At 36.2% G+C, this 21,446-nt stretch overlaps 1 non-coding gene across 1 annotated transcript; it reads left to right on the forward strand.

Moving 5' to 3' along the window:
* The first annotated feature begins 240 nt into the window (after nt 1–240).
* TRNAC-ACA (transfer RNA cysteine (anticodon ACA)) lies at nt 241–313 on the forward strand. The gene has a single exon. It is a non-coding gene; the product is annotated as a tRNA-Cys (tRNA).
* The last annotated feature ends 21,133 nt before the right edge of the window (nt 314–21,446 follow it).

The raw sequence follows: 21,446 nt of genomic DNA on the forward strand, positions 1-21,446 counted from the left end.
CTGAAAGAGTCAATTCCTAGGCAGGTCGATAAGAAGTCCAGGAGTCCGCAAGGGGAGACAGGTCTGGAATTCTCAAGGAGGAGGAGAGGACAAACATTCCCCTCCCACACACACACCTTCCTTAGTCTTAGTCACATAAAACGTTTTTATCTTTAAACCTGGAACGATGATTACACAACAAACAACTCAGTTTAAACTCTGTACTAAGGATTATGTAACAACAATGTATCCTGCTTGACTTCCCTGGTGGCTCAGATGGTAAAGCATCTGCCTACAATGCAGGAGACCTGGGTTCGATCCCTAGGTCAGGAAGATCCCCTAGAGAAGGATATGGCAACCCACTCCAGTTCTCTTGCCTGGAAAATCCCATGGATGGAGGAGCATGGTAGGCTACAGTCCATGGGGGTCACACGGGTCGGCCAGGACTGAGTGACTTCACTTTCACTTTCACTTCATCCTGCTTCAGGACAGTTTCTCCTTCCTGAAAACCTCTGGCTAATCCTGTTATCTTAAAATATAAATTATGGGACTGGGTCTAGTAAGATCTTTACAACCTCCAGACATTCTTTTAATTCATTGTAATAGCTAAGTAAAAAGTATATAACTCCCTCACTGCAGATGGTGATTGAAACCATGAAATTAAAAGACACTCCTTGAAAGGAAAGTTATGACCAACTTAGACAGTATATTAAAAAGCAGAGTCATTACTTTGTCAACAAAGGTCCGTCTAGTCAAGGCTATGGTTTTTCTAGTGGTCATGTATGGATGTGAGAGTTGAACTATAAAGAAAGCTGGGCACTGAATAATTGATGCTTTTGAACTGTGGTGTTGGAGAAGATCTTGAGAGTCCCTTGAACAGCAAGGAGATCCAACCAGTCCATCCTAAAGGAGACCAGTCCTGGGTGTTCATTGGAAGGACTGATGTTGAAGTTGAAACTTCAATATTTCGGCCACCTGATGTGAAGAGCTGACTCATTTGAAAATACCCTGCTGCTGAGAGGGATTGAAGGCAGGAGGAGAAGGGAATGACAGAGAATGAGATGGTTGGATGGCATCACCGACTAAATGGGTGTGAGTTTGGGTATACTCCGAGAGTTGGTGATGGACACGGAGGCCTGGAGTGCTGCAGTTAATGGGGTCGCAAAGAGTCGGACATGACTGAGTGACTGAACTGAACTGAACACTAGCGGGATGGCACTCTCTGTCCCCCTTTTGGTGTCTATGTCAGAAACTTTCTCTATCTCTTTTATACTTTAATAAAACTTTACTACACAAAAGCTTTGAGTGATCAAGCCTCATTTCTGACCCTGGATTGAATTCTCCTCTGGAGGCCAAGAATCCTGGCATCTTTCGTGGTTCAGCAACAACTTTTCAATACCATTTTCAGTTTATAATAGCATTGATCATTTACCATTTTATGATTGTATTTAAACACACCACATACATACTTTGATTACTGTTTTTCCCACATTTCTATAATCAAAGAGAGCAAATACTTCTGCCTTTCCATCAATGTATCGTCATGATCTATCATTTGATCATATTTCACAAATTTACTGAAAAAACAAATATATGCATAAACATTATCTTACCCTGTGTAAATTCTCATATAAACTACTTATCTCTAAGTATCATTATAGAATGAAGGTAGTGATAAACGATTTGGAGAATAAAATTAGGAAATATAGCCCTGCTTGAATCATAACATTGCTATTACCTCAGAAAAGGCAATTGCTATTATCTGGTCTCATGAAGTTAACACGCTATTTTTTTCTTTAAGTTTCACTTTTCTTCAGCAATTTTTAGAAAAATTACTTTCACTCAAGTATGTTCATTTCCAAAATATCTACTTCCATTAAATAAGAATAATTGACAGAGAACTCTGTAGAAAAGTGAAACACTGAATTGTGATAATCACCCAGGAAATTGCCTCAGTCCTCTGTTTTCTTTGGTTAAGAAGGAAGAGCCTATACTTTCAGACTTAAGCAGGTGGTTTAAGTACAACAAAAGAAACTTGCTATGATTTTGCTTGAGATAAAATGTCTTCAGTATAGCTGTGTTTCATTTCAGTATGATTTGGGAGTTCAGTACTATTAATAACACTTTCTTGCAAGAAAACAGTGGTATTTTGCACATGGACAGTCCAGTTTAAAAAGGTCTGAATTTTATAAGGTATCATTATAAAAATTAGGAGAACTAGCTAAACTTTCTTAATGTATTGTTTATTAAAACATGAATGTGTTATTGCTATCCTAAAATACTAATAAAATGATGAAAGAATTCTCTAAAAATGTCTTCATTTCTTCCCTCACCCATCCCGATTTCTCTCTCTCTTTCTTTCCTCCCTAAACACACAGAAACACACAAATATTTGCATGTATACATACAAAAATTAGATTTTGTGGTTTGTATACATTTATGCTTATGTAGGTTTCTATTCTTTTGAGGGATCTTTTCTTTGGTAAGATAAGGTACAGTTGTAAAAAATGTTTTTACTTATTTAATGAAAAATAATGTGTGTTAACTGTCTCAGCACTTCATAGAATGCCTTGCATGCAGTAAGTTTATAAATACTTGTTGAATTGAATTCACTTTGTTCTTTGCATTAGTCTTCTTGGGCTACCATATCAAGAGACCATAGACTGGGTGGCTTTTTCTCAGAGCAGGGCTTTTTTCTTGTGAGGCCTGCAAATGGCCACTTTCTCACCATGTTTCTCCCTTTCTCTTATAAGTCAACAGTCCTGTCAGATTAGGGTTCCAATACTAAGGACTCATTTACCCTTAATTAACTTCTAAAGACTATATTTTGATAAAAATGTACATCAGGAGTTAGAACTTTACCTAAAGGGAGGTCACAATTTAGTCTACAACAGTCTCTTTTGAAAAATCTTCTATTTCATTATTTCCAGTTTAGTTTTAAAAATAAAACTCATGGGATATAATTTACATATTTAATTGCCTGAATTGAAAAATAGTCTTATTTAGACCATAACTAAATGTCCATCTTTAATTTGAAAATATCTATATAAATTTTTTATATCTTCATATTTAAAGTTATGAATATTAATACTTCTCATATTTTTTCATGATTGGCATGTGGTTATTCCGAGAATAGCTTGCTTTAAATATCAAAGGTTGAAAATTTGCTCTGGAAAACAATTTTGCAGCATTTTTTAAAATATTCTAGAGTTAAAAGCTCAAAAACCTTTCCCCTCTGAGTTCAATTTATGTAAAGTGATACATTTTTTCCTCTCATCACATGGGAAGTTTCAATCACTCTTATGGTTATTTTTTTCAACAATTGGTTGCAAAAATGCCAGCTCTGCATAGGACTTCAGTTCAGTTGCGCAGTCATGTCTGACTCTGTGACTCCATGGACTGAAGCAATTGGGGCTTCCTTGTCCATCACTAACTCCTGGAGCTTGCTCAAACTCATGTCCATTAAGTCAGTGATGCCATCCAATCATCTCATCCTCTGTTGATCCCTTCACCTCCTGTCTTCACTCTTTCCCAGCATCAGGGAAACTGACTCATCCAATGAGTCAGTTCTTCGCATCAGGTGGCCAAAGTACTGGAGATTCAGCTTCAGCATCAGTCTATCCAATGGATATTCAGGATTGATTTCTTTTATGATTGATTGGTTTGATCTCCTTGCAGCCCAAAGGGACTCTCAAGAGTTGTCTCCAACACCACAGTTCAAAAGCATCAATTCCTCAGCATTCAGCTTACTTTATGGTTCAACTCTCACATCCGCATATGACTACTGGAAAAAAGTATAGCTTTGACTAGACACAACTTTGTTGGCAAAGTTATGTCTCTGCTTCTAATATGCTGTCTTGGTTGGTCATAACTTTTCTTCCAAGAAGCAGGTGTCTTTTAATTTCATGGCTGCAGTCACAGTCTGTAGTGATTTTGGAGCCCAAGAAAACAAAGTCTGTCACTGATTCCACTCTTTCTCCATCTATTTGCCATGAAGTAAGGGGACCAGATGCCGTGATCTTAGTTTTCTGAGAGTTGAGTTTTAAGCCGACATTTTCACTCTCCACTTTCAATTTCATCAAGAAGCTCTTTAGTTCTTCTTCACTTTCTACCATAAAGGTAGTGTCATCTGCATATCTGAAGTTATTGATACTTCTCCCAGGAAATTTGATTCCAGCTTGTGCTTCATCCAGCCCAGCATTTTGCATGATGTACTCTACATATAAATTAAATAAGCAGGGTGACAATATACAGCCTTGACGTACTCCTTTCCCAATTTGGAACCAGTCTGTTGTTCCATGTCCAGTTCTACCTGGTGCTTCTTGGCCTGCAGATAGATTTATCAGAAGGCAGGTAAGGTGGTATGGTATTCCCATCTCTTTCAGAATTTTCCACAGTGTATTATGATCCACACAGTCAAAGGTTTTGGCACAGTCAATAAAGCAGAAGTAAATGTTTTTCTGGAACTCGTGCTTTTTCAATGATCCAACAGATGTTGGCAATTTGATCTCTGGTTCCTCGGCCTTTTCTAAATCTAGCTTGAACATCTGGAAGTTCATGTTTCATGTACTGCTCAAGCTTGACTTGGAGGATTTTGAGCATTAATTTGCTAGCGTGTGACATGAGTGCCATTGTGTGGTAGTCTGAGCATTCTTTGGCATTGCTTTTCTTTGAGAGTGGAATGAAAACAGAACTTTTCTGATCTTATATTCACTGTTGAGTTTTCCAAATTTGTTGGCATAATGAGTGCAGAACTTTCACAGCATCATCATTTAGGATTTGAAATAGCTCAACTGAAATTCCATCACCTCCATTAGCTTTGTTCATAGTGATGTTTCCTAAGGCTCACTTGACTTTGCATTCCAGGGTGTCTGGCTCTAGGTGAGTGATCACACCATTGTTGTTTTCTGGGTCATCAAGATCTTTGTGTATGGTTCTCTGTATTCTTGCCACTTCTTCTTAATATCTTCTGCTTCTGTTAGGTCCATACCATTTCTGTCCTTTTTAAGCCCATCTTTGCATGAAATGTTTCTTTGGTATCTCTAATTTTCTTAAAGATAACTAGTCTTTCCCATTCTATTGTTTTTCTCTATTTCTTTGCATTGATTACTGAGGAAGGCTTTCTTATCTCTCCTTGCTATTCTTTGGAACTCTGCATTCAAATGGGTATATCTTTCCTATTCTCATTTGCCTTTCACTTCTCTTCTTTTCATAGCTATTTGTAAGGCTTCCTTAGACAACCATTTTGCCTTCTTGCATTTCTTTTTTTGGGGGCATAGTCTGGATAGCCTCCTACACAATGTCATGAATCATCGTCTGTAATTCTTCAGGTACTCTATCAGATCTAATCCCTTGAATCTATTTTTCACTTCCACTGTATAATCGCAAGGAATTTGATTTAGGTCATACCTGAATGGTCTAGTGGTTTTCCCTACTTTCCTCAATTTAAGCCTGAATTTGGCAATAAGGAGTTCATGATCTGAGCCACAGTCCGTTCCCAGTCTCCTTCTTGCTGACTCCATCTTTGGGGTCATCTTTTTTTTCATCTTTGGCTGCTAAGAATATAATCAATCTGATTTCAATATTGACCATCTGGTGTAGGGTCTTCTCTTGTGTTGTTGGAAAAGGGTGTTTGCTATGACCAGTGCATTTTCTTGGCAAAACTCTATTATCCTTTGCCCTGCTTCATTTTGTACTCCAAGGCCAAATTTGCCTGTTACTCCAGATATATCTTGACTTCCTACTTTTGCAGTCCAGTACCCTATGAAGTTATCTCTAGTCTTTCCCATTCTATTGATTCCCTCTAGTTCTTTGCATTGATCACTTAAGAAGATTTTCTTATCTCTACTACTATTCTTTGGAATGCCGCATTCAGATGGATACATCTTTGCTTTTCTCCTTTGCCTTTAGTTTCTCTTCTTTTCTCAGCTATTTGTAATGCCTCCTCAGACAACCAGTTTGCCTTTTTGCATAGGACTAAGTTGTGTTAAATAGTTTAATATTAGATATACTGTGTAATTGAAAACGCTTTCACTATTTGAACTCATTCATCATAACCCACTAAATTTCTTCTCTGTTGTAAGCACTTCAAGTCTTTATTATGTGGCAAATTTCTAGATTACATCCCCTCCTCACTATTCCTTGTACATACCTTCCAGTCTTAGAAAAAGTTATGGTAATCAAAACTAAATACACATTGGTGCACTCTGGCCAGAGGAAATACAAATAGCTCCTTAAACAAAGTCTATATTATGGTATTTAAAACAAATGAAACTTAGGCTAACAAATGTGCAGAACTTATGCAAAGTAAATGACATATTTTAAAACTTTATTCAGACTTACCTGCCTCCAAAATCACAACTATGTGTTCTTCCTGAAATTTAGAGAACAGATAAGAAATTTTTGATACTTTGATATGTGCATGACCTAAAACAATATAGATATATTTCTTTTATGAAAGACTCTACCAAATACATTAAGAGATACAGCATGGATAAAAAAAAAAATAACATTAAATAGCTAAATGTGTTGTCTGTTAGAAGGAGTGATATTTGGAGATGGATTTTAAACTGATTGCAACTGATTCCAGTCAAGCTGTCCTTCAACCCATTTTACCTTTATATGACAAATAGATATGCAATTGCTACTAGCTTCAAAATTTTTGTCCTTGGAAGTAAGCATGAATCCAGAAGACTGGGTTAAATACTTTTTAACAGAAATGAAATAGAATCAAAACAAAGTTACTTAATGCCAATGTTAGCAGACTACAGACAGTTCTGACATGAGTCTATAAATAATCTTTGGAACAACGTCACCAGTATAGACAGTACATATATCTCTGAAAAGCCTCCTGAGTATCCTGCTTTATATTAATTACCCCGTTTTTTCAGTCACCGATTTTTTTTTTTACTTTAATTTTTGTTTATTAGAGGCCTCACTTATCATTCTCTTTATCTCTACCATCTTAACTTCATTTGAGTAAAAGACAATTGAAAGTGTTTTCATATAAACAGCCTTGGCTACTTGAGTTGGGATTCCTTTTTAATAAACATGATGCATGAGAATACATTTCTTCCTGGGAACACATATATACAGACAGGAACACTGGCCATATTTGACAGAGCAAGGCTTTGAGTAGGATTCAGGGCCTAACCTTTTCCCAATATGACTTCTATCCCTGCAGGAACCTTAAACATTACAGATGTCAGTGAACTTAAGCATTCTGTGAATGGACTAGGTTGCCTTTTTCTTCCTACATTGTTTCAGACATCTTACAAATATATTGTGTAAGTGTACTGTCAAATTTGCTAAAAGTTTATTAAAATGTGCTGATACATAATCATTGAAATTATCCTTTAAACATGACAGTGGGTAGAAGAATTAGTACTTTGAGGCAAAGTATAATCCTTCTCAATCCCTACTTCGTAATCTATAAAATCAAGAAAACAGACACATTACATTGTGTCCCCATCATGGGATGGCTTAGTAATTATCAGCTATTTCATTTATTATATTGATATTGGTAAGAGAAGTACATCATAGAACACTATGAGGCTTAATAAAGATTTCTAATATTTGGCATTCTTTAGCCAGGGGAAGTATGGAGTACTGACAATTAGCTCAGTTTATGGGTTAATATATTCAGCTCTAAATTTCCTACTTTTATTAATTAGCCTATTTTTAAAAGTTGGTATGATCTAATATGCTTGGTTAATAGATATCACCATATTTGATTCTCAAGGAAACACTGTGATTCAAGGATTCTCATATATGTTTTACAAATGTGGCTCCAAGAGGCTATGTATTTCTCAGAAGCAAATCATAAAGACACGTTGCACAAAAGGAGTTCTTGATATAGCTAATGAAAGAAGGCATACACAACTTCAATATCAATCAAATTAAAAAATAATTATAATTTTGAGAAAGACACAATACCTAGCCATATTTGTTATCTAAATACTATGATTTTTTTTTTTTTTTAATACTGAGTTTTCTTTCATGTACTGACATGAAAACTTACATGTGATTTGTGCACAATGTCTTTTGGTTAAAACTTGCCCTGAACAGTGAAGGTTATATTTAAAGAGAAAGTAAATATGCACTCAGTTTAAACTTCAAGATGGGAAAAGAGACCATCTGACTTATTTCAGTGCCTTTACTGTGGAAATATGACTATAGTGGCTTACACACTATTGTTGACACCACTTTTAAATCTACTCTTATGGATCATTTCTTACAGTATCTCTATAAGGGAGACATGCAAGAGGTGGCAGAGAGATTTATAATAAATTTCAAAACAATTAGTGGTAACTTTTAGAAGATCTTTAAAACAGCAGATGAACTAAGGTTAGCTATCCTCCATAATCTTATCAGCTTATGTTTAAAAACATAAAACACAGCAATCTAAGTACATTCTGATATCTTTAAAATAATGAGGAACATGTTGCAAGCTTTTAAGTACAATGTTCTCTTAACCATGTACATTTACAAAAATATGTTCAAAATTTAAGGCTGCATTAAATTTTTCATGACTGTTTTTGAGTGTTTTAAACACAGTAGTTAATCTTGAAATGAACTTCATTGCCATGAAGCAGTAATATACTACAGAATTTTAACAATACTGACAAAAGATTGGATTTATTTTAGGAAGAAGTAAGATATTCATACATATATGTAGTCAAAAGTGTGAAAAATACAATCTGCTTTATACTATCTTCTGTTATTAGATACACATATTCAAATTAAATGATTGCTGTAAAGCATGTTTAAAAAAAAAAATGTGCAAATCTTAAAATATTGCCTGTGAAGCAAATTTTATGAGAGGGCAACGTGTTAGCTTTCTTGGATTTTTGTCATAATACAAAAATGAAATAAAATCTTTTTCAAAAGAATTCTGATTTCTTACAGCATACTAGTGCATACACATAAAAATAGGCAGAAAAAGAATTGTGGTTTAGAACAATTTACAAGAAAATAATACTGCTAGAAATATAGTGTTTCAATGTTTTCTGGATGATTTCTGTGACTGTACATCTGTTGATTTTATCTTTTTAATGTTGTTTAGTTATAGGAAAATCTCACCAAACAGAATTCATAACATTAGAGATATTTTATGGGGAATAATAATATGAACCAGAACATCAGTTCAGTTCAATTCAGTTCAGTCGCTCAGTCGTGTCTGACTTTTTGCAATCCCATGGACTGCAGCACACCAGGCCTCCCTGTCCATCACCAACTCCTGGGGTTTACCCAAACTCATGTCCATTGAGTCGGTGATGCCATCCAACAATCTCATCCTCTGCTGTTTCCTTCTGCTCATGCCTTCAACCTTTCCCAGCATTAGGGTCTTTTTAATTGACTCAGTTATTCACATCAGCTGGCCAAAGTATTGGAGATTCGGCTTCAGCATCAATCCTTCCAATGAATATTCAGGACTGACCTCCTTTAGGATGGACTGGTTGGATCTCCTTGCAGTCCAGGGACTCTCAAGAGTTGTCTCCAACACCACAGTTCAAAAGCACCAATTCTTCGGCGCTCGGCTTTCTTTATAGTCCAACTCTCACATACATACATGACTACTGGAAAAATCTTTGCTTTGACTAGATGGACCTTTGTTGGCAAAGTAATATCTCTGCTTTAAATATGCTGTTAATGTTGATCATCACTTTTCTTCCAAGAAGCAAACATCTTTTAATTTCAAGGCTGCAGTCACCATCTGCAGTAATTTTGGAGCCCAAGAAAACAAAGTCTGACAGTTATTCCACTCTTTCCCCATCTATTTGCCATGAAGTGATGGGGCTATATGCCATGATCTTAGTCTTTTGAATGTTGAGTTTTAAGTCAACTTTATCACTCTCCTCTTTCACTTTCATCAGGAAGCTCTTTAATTCTTCACTTTCTGCCATAAGTGTGGTGTCATCTGCATATCTGAGGTTACTGATATTTATCCCAGCAATCTTGATTCCAGCTTGTGCTTCTTCCAGCCCAGCGTTTCTCATGATGTACTGTGCATATAAGTTAAATAAGCAGGGTGACAATATACAGCCTTGACGTACCCCTTTCCCTATTTGGAAGCAGTCAGTTGCTTCCTGATCTGCATACGGATTTCTCAAGAGGCAGGTAAGGTGGTCTGGTATTCCCATCTCTTTAGGAATTGTCCACAGTTTATTGTGATCCACACAATCAAAGGCTTTGATATAGTCAATAAAGCAGAAATAGATGTGTTTCTGAAACCCTCATGCTTTTTTGATGATACAACAGATATTGGCAATTTGATCTCTGGTTCCTCTGCCTTTTCTAAATCTAGTTTGAACATCTGGAAGTTCACACTTCACATACTGTTGAAGCATGACTTGGAAACTTTTGAGCATTAATTTGCTAGCGTGTGAGATGAGTGCCATCGTGGGATAGTTTGAGCATTCTTTGACATTGCCTTTCTTTGGAATTGGAATGAAAACTCACCTTTTCCAGTCCTGTGGCCTCTGCTGAGCTTTTCGAATTTGCTGGCATATTGAGTGCAGCACTTTCACAGCGTCATCTGTTCAGATCAGTTTAGTTCAGTCGCTCAGTCGTGTCTGACTCATTGTGACCCCATGAATCACAGCACGCCAGGCCTCCCTGTCCATCACGAACTCCTGGAATTTACTCAAACTCATGCCCATTAAGTCAGTGAGGCCATCCAGCCATCTCATCCTCTGTCGTCCCCTTCTCCTCCTGCCCCCAATCCCTCCCAGCATCAGGGTCTTTTCCAATGAGTCAACTCTTCGCATGAGGTGGCCAAAGTGTTGGAGTTTCAGCTTCAGCATTAGTCCTCCCAATGAAAACCCAGGACTGATCTCCTTTAGGATGGATTGGTTGGATCCCCTTGCAGTCCAAGGGACTCTCAAGAGTCTCCTCCAACATCACAGTTCAAAAGCATCAATTCTTTGGCGCTCAGCTTTCTTCACAGTCCAACTCTCACATTCATACATGACCATTGGAAAAACCATAGCCCCCACGCCCGAGGTCAGGGGCTGCGGCCTAGAGGAGCAACCCCACGTCCAAGGAGCTCCGGCTGCGCCGGCGCAGGAGGGCCGAGAGGAGCTACTCCATGTTCAAGGTCAGGAGGGGGGCCGTGAGGAGATATCCCTCCTCCAAGGTAAGGAGGAGCAGCTGCGCTTTGCTGGAGCAGCCGTGAAGAGATACCCCATGTCCGAGGTAAGAGAAACCCAAGCAAGACGGTAGGTGTTGCGAGAGGGCATCAGAGGGTAGACACACTGAAACCATAATCACAGAAAACTAGCCAATCTGATCACAGGACCACAGTCTTGTCTAACTCAGTGAAACTAAGCCATGCCATGTGGGGCCAACCAAGACGGATGGGTCACGGTGGAGAGGTCTGACAGAATGTGATCCACTGGAGAAGGGAATGGAAACCACTTCAGTATTCTTGCCTTGAGAACCCCATGAATAGTATGAAAAGGCAAAATGATAGGATACTGAAAAAGGAACTCCCCAGTTTAGTAGGTGTCCAATATGCTACTGGAGATCAGTGGAGAAATAACTCCAGAAAGAATGAAGCATGGATGGAGCCAAAGCAAAAACAACACCCAGTTGTGGATGTGACTATTGATAGAAGCAAAGTCCAATGCTGTAAAGAGCAATATTGCATAGGAACCTGGAATGTTAGGCCCATGAATCAAGGCAAATTGGAAGTAGTCAAAAAGGAGATGGCAAGAGTGAACATCAACATTCTAGGAATCAGTGAACTAAAATGGACTGGAAGGGATGACTTTAACTCAGATGACCATTATATCTACTACTGTGGGCAGGAATCCCTTAGAAGAAATGGAGTAGCCATCATGGTCAACAAAGATTCTGAAATGCAGCACTTGGATGCAATCTCAAAAACGACAGAATGATCTCTGTTCATTTCCAAGGAAAATCATTCACTATCATGATAATCCAAGCCTATGCCCCAAGCAGTAATGCTGAAGAAGCTGAAGTTGAATGGTTCTATGAAGACCTACAAGACCTTCTAGAAGTAACATCCAAAAAAAGATGTCCTTTTCATCATCTGTTAGGATTTGAAATAGCTCAATTGGAATTCCATCATCTCCACTAGCTTTCTTCACAGTGATGCTTCCTAAGGCCCACTTGACTTTGCATTCCAGGATGGCTGGCTCTAGGTGAGTAATTACACCATAGTGATTATCTGGGTCATGAAGATCTTTTTTGTATAGTTCTTCTGTGTATTCTTGCCACCTCTTCTAAATATCTTCTGCTTCTGTTAATCCATACCATTTCTATCCTTTATTGTGCCCATCCTTGGGTTAAAATTTCCCTTGCTATCTCTAATTTTCTTGAAGGGATCTCTAGTCTTTCCCATTCTATTGTTGTCCTCTATTTCTTTGCATTGATCACTGAGGAAGGCTTTCTAATCTCTCCTTGCTATTCTTTGGAGCTCTGCATTCAAATGGGTATATCTTTCCTTTTCTCCTTTGCCTTTTACTTTTCTTTTCTCAGCTATTTGTAAGGCCTCCTCAGACAGCCATTTTCCTTTTTTGCATTTCTCTTTTGGGGGGGATGGTCTTGATCACTGCCTCCTGTACAGTGTCACGCACCTCCATCCATCCTTCTTCAGGCACTCTCTATCAGATCTAGTCCCTTGAATCAGTTTGTCTCTTCCACTGTAAGAGATCTGAGTTAGGTCACACCTGAATGGTCTGGTGGGTTTTCCCTACTTTGTTCAGTTTAAGCCTGACTTTGGCAATAAGGAGCTCATGATCTGAGCCACAGTCAGCTCCTGGTCTTGTTTTTGCTGACTGTATAGAGCTTCTCCATCCAACATAAATAATAAAATTTTAAAAATCTCTTTACTCTAGATGCACATTTGGTGTGCATATATTTTTGTGTTTGATCAGCAGCCCATACACACCAATATATTTCTGAGAAATTTTCACCACTTAGTACTGTCATCTTAGCCTTACAACTGCACAGGACTCAGACCTGACTCCTTCACTTCTTCTGTCCACAAAAATTTTTCCAAAGTGAGCCTGGAGCATGAATCAAACAAGAATCCCCTCATAGATTATATGTGATTGATGTGGGGGAATAAAAAATACCTTCCCCTAGGTTTGATGTACACAACAGTATGCATGAATACACTCAGTAGCTATCTTTGCCTTTTACAACTGTTACTTGGCTTTTATAATTTAGATAATTATTGTAATAGTATCGATTATTTTAGATGATTTCATTTTCTTAATGAAATATAAGAATGCTGGCATCATTTGAGTAGTTATATTACAACTTGATTTACAATAAAGTAAACACATCATGAATACATATTTATTTTTCATTGATTTTGATGAAAAAATAGATCCTTTAAGAAAAATACTGCAAGCTTATTATAAGGTATAATATTGTGAAAAATTCCTATTTAGGTGAAGAATCAATTTTCAGTAATTGCTTATTTGGTCACAAATCAATATTTTCTGGAAAATTATTCAGAACTGAAAATAAAGTACTAAAAATAGAAATATACTATGATACCAGAAATTTAAAACAACTGAACATATGTCTCATTTTGGTTAAAATTTTTTCAATAATTTTAATATAAGTTCAAAAGGAAAATTTGGAATATTTATGCATTTTTACTGCCTTCACTGTGGTAATATCACAGTGGGTGTATACTTATGTTGAAAACCATCAAAATGTATACATCAAATATGTGCATTTTTATTTATTAAATATATTCAATAAAAGCTGTAAAATACATTATGGAAATAACTTTAAAAAACACCTTAATAGGTTTTTAAAATACATATATATATATATATATATATATATATATATATATGAAATATATTCATGTCACCAGCTATATAAATAAATGTGCTAGTTATGAGTAGTTCATGCTTATTTTGATATGAACATTTTTGTCATTTTTGTACATATGTTCACTAACATTTGTTTCCTTCTCCTTTCTCATCTCCTTTTCCTCTAACATGAGATGTGTTCATTGTTTTATTTCTTTATTTGACAGTCTCAGGTCTTAGCTATGGCATGCGTGTGGGGTCCTCATTGTTGCGTGTGAGATCTTTCATTGTGGCCCAGTAACTCTCCAGTTGAGGCACACAGGCTCTGGAACAAACAGACTCAGTAGCTGTTGCATATGGACTCTCTGGTGGTGGCAGAGGGGCTTAGTTGTCCAAAACATGTGGGATATTAGTTCCCCAGCCAGGTCTCAAAACAAAGACCCCTGCATTGCAAAGCAGATTCTTAACCACTAGACAACCAAGGAAGCTCTAAGATGTATTAATTAAAATTAGCTTTATATCTCATTATTTAAACTGCATTGTATCAAAAGAGAGGGTAAATCAGCTAGGGACACAATGAATATCACTGAAAGCTAAAGAGAAGACTAGCAGACTTCTCTAGGGAAAGAGCTACTGTGTTTTCAGTTAATTGGGATAGTTGGATGATGTTAGGTGAAGCATGATTATCTTCTTTATTTGGAAATGAAGTATGTTTTAAGGAGATATGTGTAAGTGTCAAGTTGGCACTCATATGCTTTCAATGTGCCAACCTGGTTATGTTGGGCTACATTTCTGAGATAATTCCCTTTCTAGTGTGTTTCTCATTAGGATAGGCCACAAGAGAGATTCTTGTTTTTGGTTTGGAGAACAAAGGAGGTGAAGTAGAACTTTTAAGCATTCACATCCTGGTAAAGATATAACTGCTCATACCACTGGCAAGAGACAGAGTCTGAACCCACAAGTATTTGCTTTCCTCTGGTTCTTCCTTGAAACTTTCTACATATTCGCTAAGTGAACATATTTAGTTCTGTTAGGAAGGGCCTCTCTACCACAGAATACTTATACCATCAAGATCAGAGGCTACAAAACCGACATAGTTTTCAGTCCATTATCACAAGCTCCAGCTTGTGCTGTGGATTTCAGTTGGTTCTTGTTCTCCCTTACATCAATTTTCCCTTCCCCACTCTTCCTTAGACCTTGACTCAAAAACAGTACAAATGAAAGAAACTTCCAGAGGCTGCTTAACCAGAATGATTAGCTAACTCTAGCAATCACAAGATCAAATCCTTGTAATAAACACAAATCCAGCAAGCAAACTAGTTAGCTAGCCAAGTAGATAGATATAACTCTAATTGATAGCAGAGCATTGAGTCATATCTTAACTGATGAAGTGAAGCATATAGTGGAGACTGTCAACAGAAAAAAAGTACAAGAATAAAGATGTTTCAATTCACTATACTTTATATAATTAATTACTTATACCAAAACTATGTGATAGATACACATTTTATTCAATAAGAAATTGAGCTTTAGAAAGCATTATAAACTTATTGTCAGTGGTCTAGCTAATCTTGGTGAATCCATTTCAGCTAACAAAAAAAATTATCCTTAACTGTCATCATCATTTTAAAAAACTCATTTTGCTATCCTTTCCTAGAGAGGTGTTACAATTTTCTGATGAAAATCACATAAGTCATACACGTATTTTTCCTATTTACTTTTTATAAAACCTGCATATACCAATGAGCTGAAAATTTGAAGGTAAATTTAAAAAGTGTGATTAGTCTGCAAATCCATTTCTTAAGCAGTTTTTTTTTTTTTTACAATGTCATTCCATCTGCCTCAATTCTTTTTTTTTTTGTTATAATAAAAATACATCAATTTAGTGTTAACGCCCAAGGTTGGGGGGTTCATTTGTTTTTAAGGAAAAAAGAGCATATGGACAATTCTGTATAAAGTTCTTTATCCATCTAATTTCTTTTATAAGTTTATTCAAAATGATAAATTTGAAATAAAGTTAAATATAACTAATACATTAGTTGTAGGTTATTCTTGCCAAGAAAACATGATATTAATGGTATTGTGTTGGTACATATTGTTTAGCAATAGAAATAAGTAAAATAACTATGACTTTCATATATATTTAAATAACAAAACTATAAAAATGAATGTGTGGAATTTATGCTATAAAGTTTTATTCTACTCCTAGAGGCAATAAATGTTTCATACAAATTATATTGTGATATTATAATTTATAAAATGAAAATAAGAAACAAAAACTCTCATGACTTTGGAAATACTAAACAAATCATAGAAATTAATTAAAAATTAGATTAATACAGTCCAGAAACAGACCCATATAATTGTAGCCAACTAAAGAAGTAAACAAAGAAGTAAAGACAAGAGAGAAGAAAGAACATTTTTACTAAATGGTGCTAGACTGAGTATCTACATGCAAAAAAAAAAAAAAAAGGAAAAGAAAACAATTCACCTCCAAAAAAAAAAAAAAAAAAAGACAGACACAGACATTACAACCTTCACAATAATTAATGAAAAATGAATTGATATAAAGTGCAAAACTATAACTTTATAGACGATAACTTAGGATAAAACCTAGACAATCTTGTGTTTATTGCTAACTTTTTAGACACACCAAAGGCATAGCCATGCAAAACATAATTGACAACCTGGACTTTACTGAAGTTAAAAGAAAGTTCTATTGTTCAAAAGGCAGTGTCAAGAGAATGAGAAGAAAACCAACAGGCTGGGAGAAAAATATTTGCAAAAGATGTATCTGATAGGGATAGTGATCTAAAATATATAAAGAACTCTTAAAATTTAACAGTAATAAGTGAACCAATTAATTTAAAATGGGCAAAAGACCTGACAAATCACCAGAGAAGATATGGAAATAAGTATATCAGATTTCCCATATCATTATTAGAGGATTGTCAATTAAAACAACAATGAGAGATCACAACACTCTTTAGAATACAAAATCCAAAGCTGACAACACCAGATTCTGATAAGGATGTGGAGCAACAGGAATATTTATTCATTGCTAGGGTGAATGCCACTATGAGAGACAACCTGTAAGTTTCTTGCAAAATTCAGCTTACTCTTAAGACATGACCCAGCACTCACACATCCTAGTATTTGCCCAAATGAACTAAAAATTTATATCCACACAAAAATCTGTACAAGAATGTTTGTAACAGTTTTGTTCTAATTGCCAAAACTTTAAAGCAATCAAGATGTCCTTTAGTGGGTGAATGAGTAAATAAACTGTGGCACATTGTTTAAAAAGTTACACTGTTTAAAAAGAAACAAGTTATCAAGTCATGAGAGTACACAGAAGAAGCTTAAATGTATAGTACTGAGTGAAAGAAGGCAATCTGAAAAGGTTGCATACTCAATGATTCCAACTATTATATATGACATTCTGGGAAATGAAAAACTACAGGGAATAAAACCAACAAACAGAAACAAAACAAAAAACTCAGTAGTTCCAGAAAAGGGAAGGAGGGATGGATAGGCATAGTACAGAGGATTTTAGGGCAAACTAGTCTGATCGATACTATAATGACATATACATCTCATTATACATTTTTCAAAATTCATAGATTGTAAAATATATTAGGTTAAATCAATATATGAGTGATAATCCTGTAGTGTAATCACCAGTTTATGTCCATCAATGGTAATAAATCTATCATGTGGTGTGAGATGTCATTGTTTGAAGGACTTATGCATGTGTGAGGAGAGAGACTATATGGAAAAATTCTGTACCGTGTGCTCTACTTTGTTGTGAACCTAAGCAACTTTCAAAAATAAAATTATTTTAAAATTAATAACAAAACTACATGTAGTACACATAGTCATCATATACATATGGCCATCAATGAAAAATACTTACTTCTGGAAAAAAAATGTATATATATACTGGATGTCATGATCTTAGTTTCCTTAAACTCAACATTCAAAAAACTAAGATCATGGCATTCAGTCCCATCACTTCACGGCAAAAGATGGGGAAAAAATGGAAACGACAGACTTTATTCTCTTGGGCTCCAAAATTACTGCAGATTGTGACTTAAGCCATGAAATTAAAAGATGCTTGCTCCTTGGAAGAAAAGCTGTGACAAACCTAGACAGCATATTGAAAAGCAGAGACATCACTTTGACAACAAAGGTCCATATAGTCAAACTATGGTCTTCCTAGTATTCATTTAAGGATGTGAGAATTGAACCATAAAGAAGGCTGAATGATGAAGAATTGATGCTTTCAAACTGTGGTGTTGAAAAAGACTTTTGAGAGTCCCTTGGACAGTAAGAAGATCAACCCAGTCAAGGAAATCAGTCCTGAATATTCACTGGAAGGACTGATGCTGAAGCTGAAGCTTCAGTACCTTGGTCACCTGATGTGAAGGGCTGACTCATTGGAAAAGACCCTGATGCTGGGAAAGATTGAAAGTAGAAGGAGAAGGGGTTGAAAGAGGATGAGACGGTTGGGTGTCATCACTGACTCAACAGACATGAAATCTGAGCAAGCTCCAGGAGATAGAGAAGAACAGGAAAGCCTGGTGTACTGCTGCGCATGCAGTTGCAATGAATCTGACACAACTAAGCAACTGAACAACAAACACGTGCATGTCTGTTTGTGTCCTGGAACAAAAAAAAAAAAATGTCATATAATAAAATATTTAACATGAATACTATTTGATTTCCTTTCTAAATCACTTTCCTCTACTTTTAATAAAACATATAAAGAATGACTGAGGAAAATAAAAAAGGGCATCACTTTTTAGGTTTATGCAACTCAAAATTAAGCAGATTGTGTTACAAGAGAAATAAAAGATAAAGACAAACAAACACTGTATAAGAAAGGAATATTTTTGTCTGCAATAACAGAAACTGTGACTAATATTAGCTTAAACCCTAACAAAATTTCACTGTTTAGTTGCTCAGTCACATCTGATTTTTGCAACCCCATGAACTGTAGCACATCAGACCTCCCTGTCCCTCATCATCCCCTGAAGTTTGCCTAAGTTCATGTCCATTGCATCAGTGATGCAATCCAGCCATCTCAGTATCTGACACACTCTTCTCATTCTGCCCTCAATCTTTCCCAGCATCAGGGACTTTTCCAATGAGTCAGCTGTTCACATCAGGTGACCAAAATACTGGAGTTTCAGCTTCAGCATCAGTCCTTCCAATTAGTATTCAGGGTTGATTTCCTTTAAGATTGACTAGTTTGATCTCCTTGCTGTCTAAGGGACTCTCAGGAGTCTTTGCCAGCACAACAGTTCAAAGGCATAAATTCTTTGGTGCTCTGCCTTCTTTACAGTCCAGTTCTCATAATCTTACATGACCACTAAGATAAGAAAAATTTACTATATCTTTAAAGAACAGTCAAGAGTTTGGGATTTTGTTATTTCCTGAGTAGTTAGTAATCTAAGGGTTTGTGGTTGCTGTTCTTGGATGTAGATCTTCATTTCTTCTTCTCTGCTATCTTTGGGAAAGTAACCTTTTTTCTAAGCCTTTCACTCTGTGACTACAAGATAGTTATCATAGAACCAGGGTTTGTATCCTGGCTAGAAAGCACCACCACCCCCCCACCCCCAAAGTGGAAAGGAAAGGAGCAGGAGAAAAAAATAATTCATTGCTAGACTAGTCATTAGCACAAAAAATTTTTAAAAATCATAATTGGAGTGGAAAAATTGCAAAGTATTCCATGTTTGTTTGCACATATATTTGATTAATTTATGCTGTGTGAGTGTTAAGTCACCTCAATCATGTCTGACTCTCTGCAACCCTATGGACCATAGCCCTCCAGGCTCCTCTATCCATAGGATTCTCCAGGCAAAAATTTTGGAGTGGGTAGCCATGTCCTCCTCCAGGGTCAATTTATGTTATTTGTTGTTAATAAGGAAGAACTGCAACGGTTATTGGTTCTCAACCAGCAGCATCTTCTCCAACATATTATAGAAATCTAGGCAAGAGTAGGCTTAAAGTATATAATTTTAGAGAACACATTTTGTATAACACTTAACTGACATACTATCAAAGTGGAGGTTCTATGTATTACGCTTATATCTAACTTTTACAAATATATTCATGGGAAATATGAAACAAGTGTTTTCATTGCATATATAACTGCATTATCAATAATTGTGTGTGTGTCTGTGTGTGTGCACACGCACATGCTAGGATGTATCCAACTCTTTGTGACCCCCATGGAAAGTAGGCCACTGGGCCCCTCCGTCCATAGAATTTTCCAGGCAAGAATACTGGAATGGACTGCCATTTTCTACTCCAAGGGATCTCCCCTTCCTGCCCCAGGGATTGAACCAACGTCTCTTGTATCCTCTGCATTGGCAGACAGATTCTTTACCACTGCACCACCTGGGAAGCATTATCAATAGAGACAGGTATTAAAAATGTTAAACGCGAGTGACAGGAATGAGTTCAATGAATGTAAAAGTATTAAACTCATCAGAACCATATTTTGTGAATCTCCTTTCTCTAAATGTCAAAGTATAATGAATTTTCTATAATAATTTAGTTTTAGGACTTGAACTGGATTAAGAGAACACACAAGAGAACCTCTAAGAGTGGCTTTAATTGCTATGATTTGAGATATGTTTTCACTATAACACTAATCTACTCCGCATTGTTCAGATCATTTGAAATCTTCATTATACATCCCAAAATGTCCAATTTATACTTAGATTGAATTCAGAAACTGGCTGACTATACTTCTCCTGAATTGAAAAGTTATGTGCCATCTTTTAAACTTGTGACTAATGATATTTTCTTCAAAATTACCATTTAATTAATTCATGATTCAATCAAGTGAAGTCAATTATAAATATAACTTAATTGATGACCTGTATTTTATCAAATTGGCCTATACATGCTTTTTAGTATTGTCTATTCTACACAGCTACTTTTAAAGAATCATGAATAAACTTAGAAGAATCTACCCAATACAATTATTAAATCATTTTATATTATTTTTGGACTAAATGCACATTAAATTGCGCTGCACTTTGTGTATCTAGAAAGCAATATTAAATCTAGTAGTGCATAGGATACTCAATTTCAGAGTACTCATCAGATTGCCGTTAAAAAAAAAAAAAAAACTCAGGTTTTAAATATGAATAATGTCAACTGACCTTTCTTACTGTCAGGCAAACACTTTCACTAGGAGAAGTTAAGAAATGTTAAGTATCCACCATTCTGAGAAAAAATACATTTGCAATTTAAAAAAAATCCAGGAAGATTTACCAATACAAAATACTATACAAAGATAAATATTTTAAAAGAATTATTGCCACATTACAAGATACATGTTTTGATGGACAACGTAAGAAATAATACCTGTGAACAAAAACATTACCCATAACTTTTCAACACATCTTTAGAATACAATAACACTGGTGAGACAACACTAAAATCATCCTGTAGCTTCCCTGGTGGCTCAGAGGTTAAAGCGTCTGCCCTCAATGCCGGAGACCTGGGTTCGATCCCTGGGTCGGGAAGATCCCGTGGAGAAGGAAATGGCAACCCACTCCAGTATTCTTGCCTGGAGAATCCCAGGGATGGAGGAGCCTGGTGGGCTACAGTCCACGGCGTCGCAAAAAGTTGGACACGACTGAGCGACTT

The sequence above is a fragment of the Muntiacus reevesi genome, chromosome 14, assembly GCF_963930625.1.
Source record: "Muntiacus reevesi chromosome 14, mMunRee1.1, whole genome shotgun sequence".
Taxonomy (NCBI): Eukaryota; Metazoa; Chordata; class Mammalia; order Artiodactyla; family Cervidae; genus Muntiacus; species Muntiacus reevesi.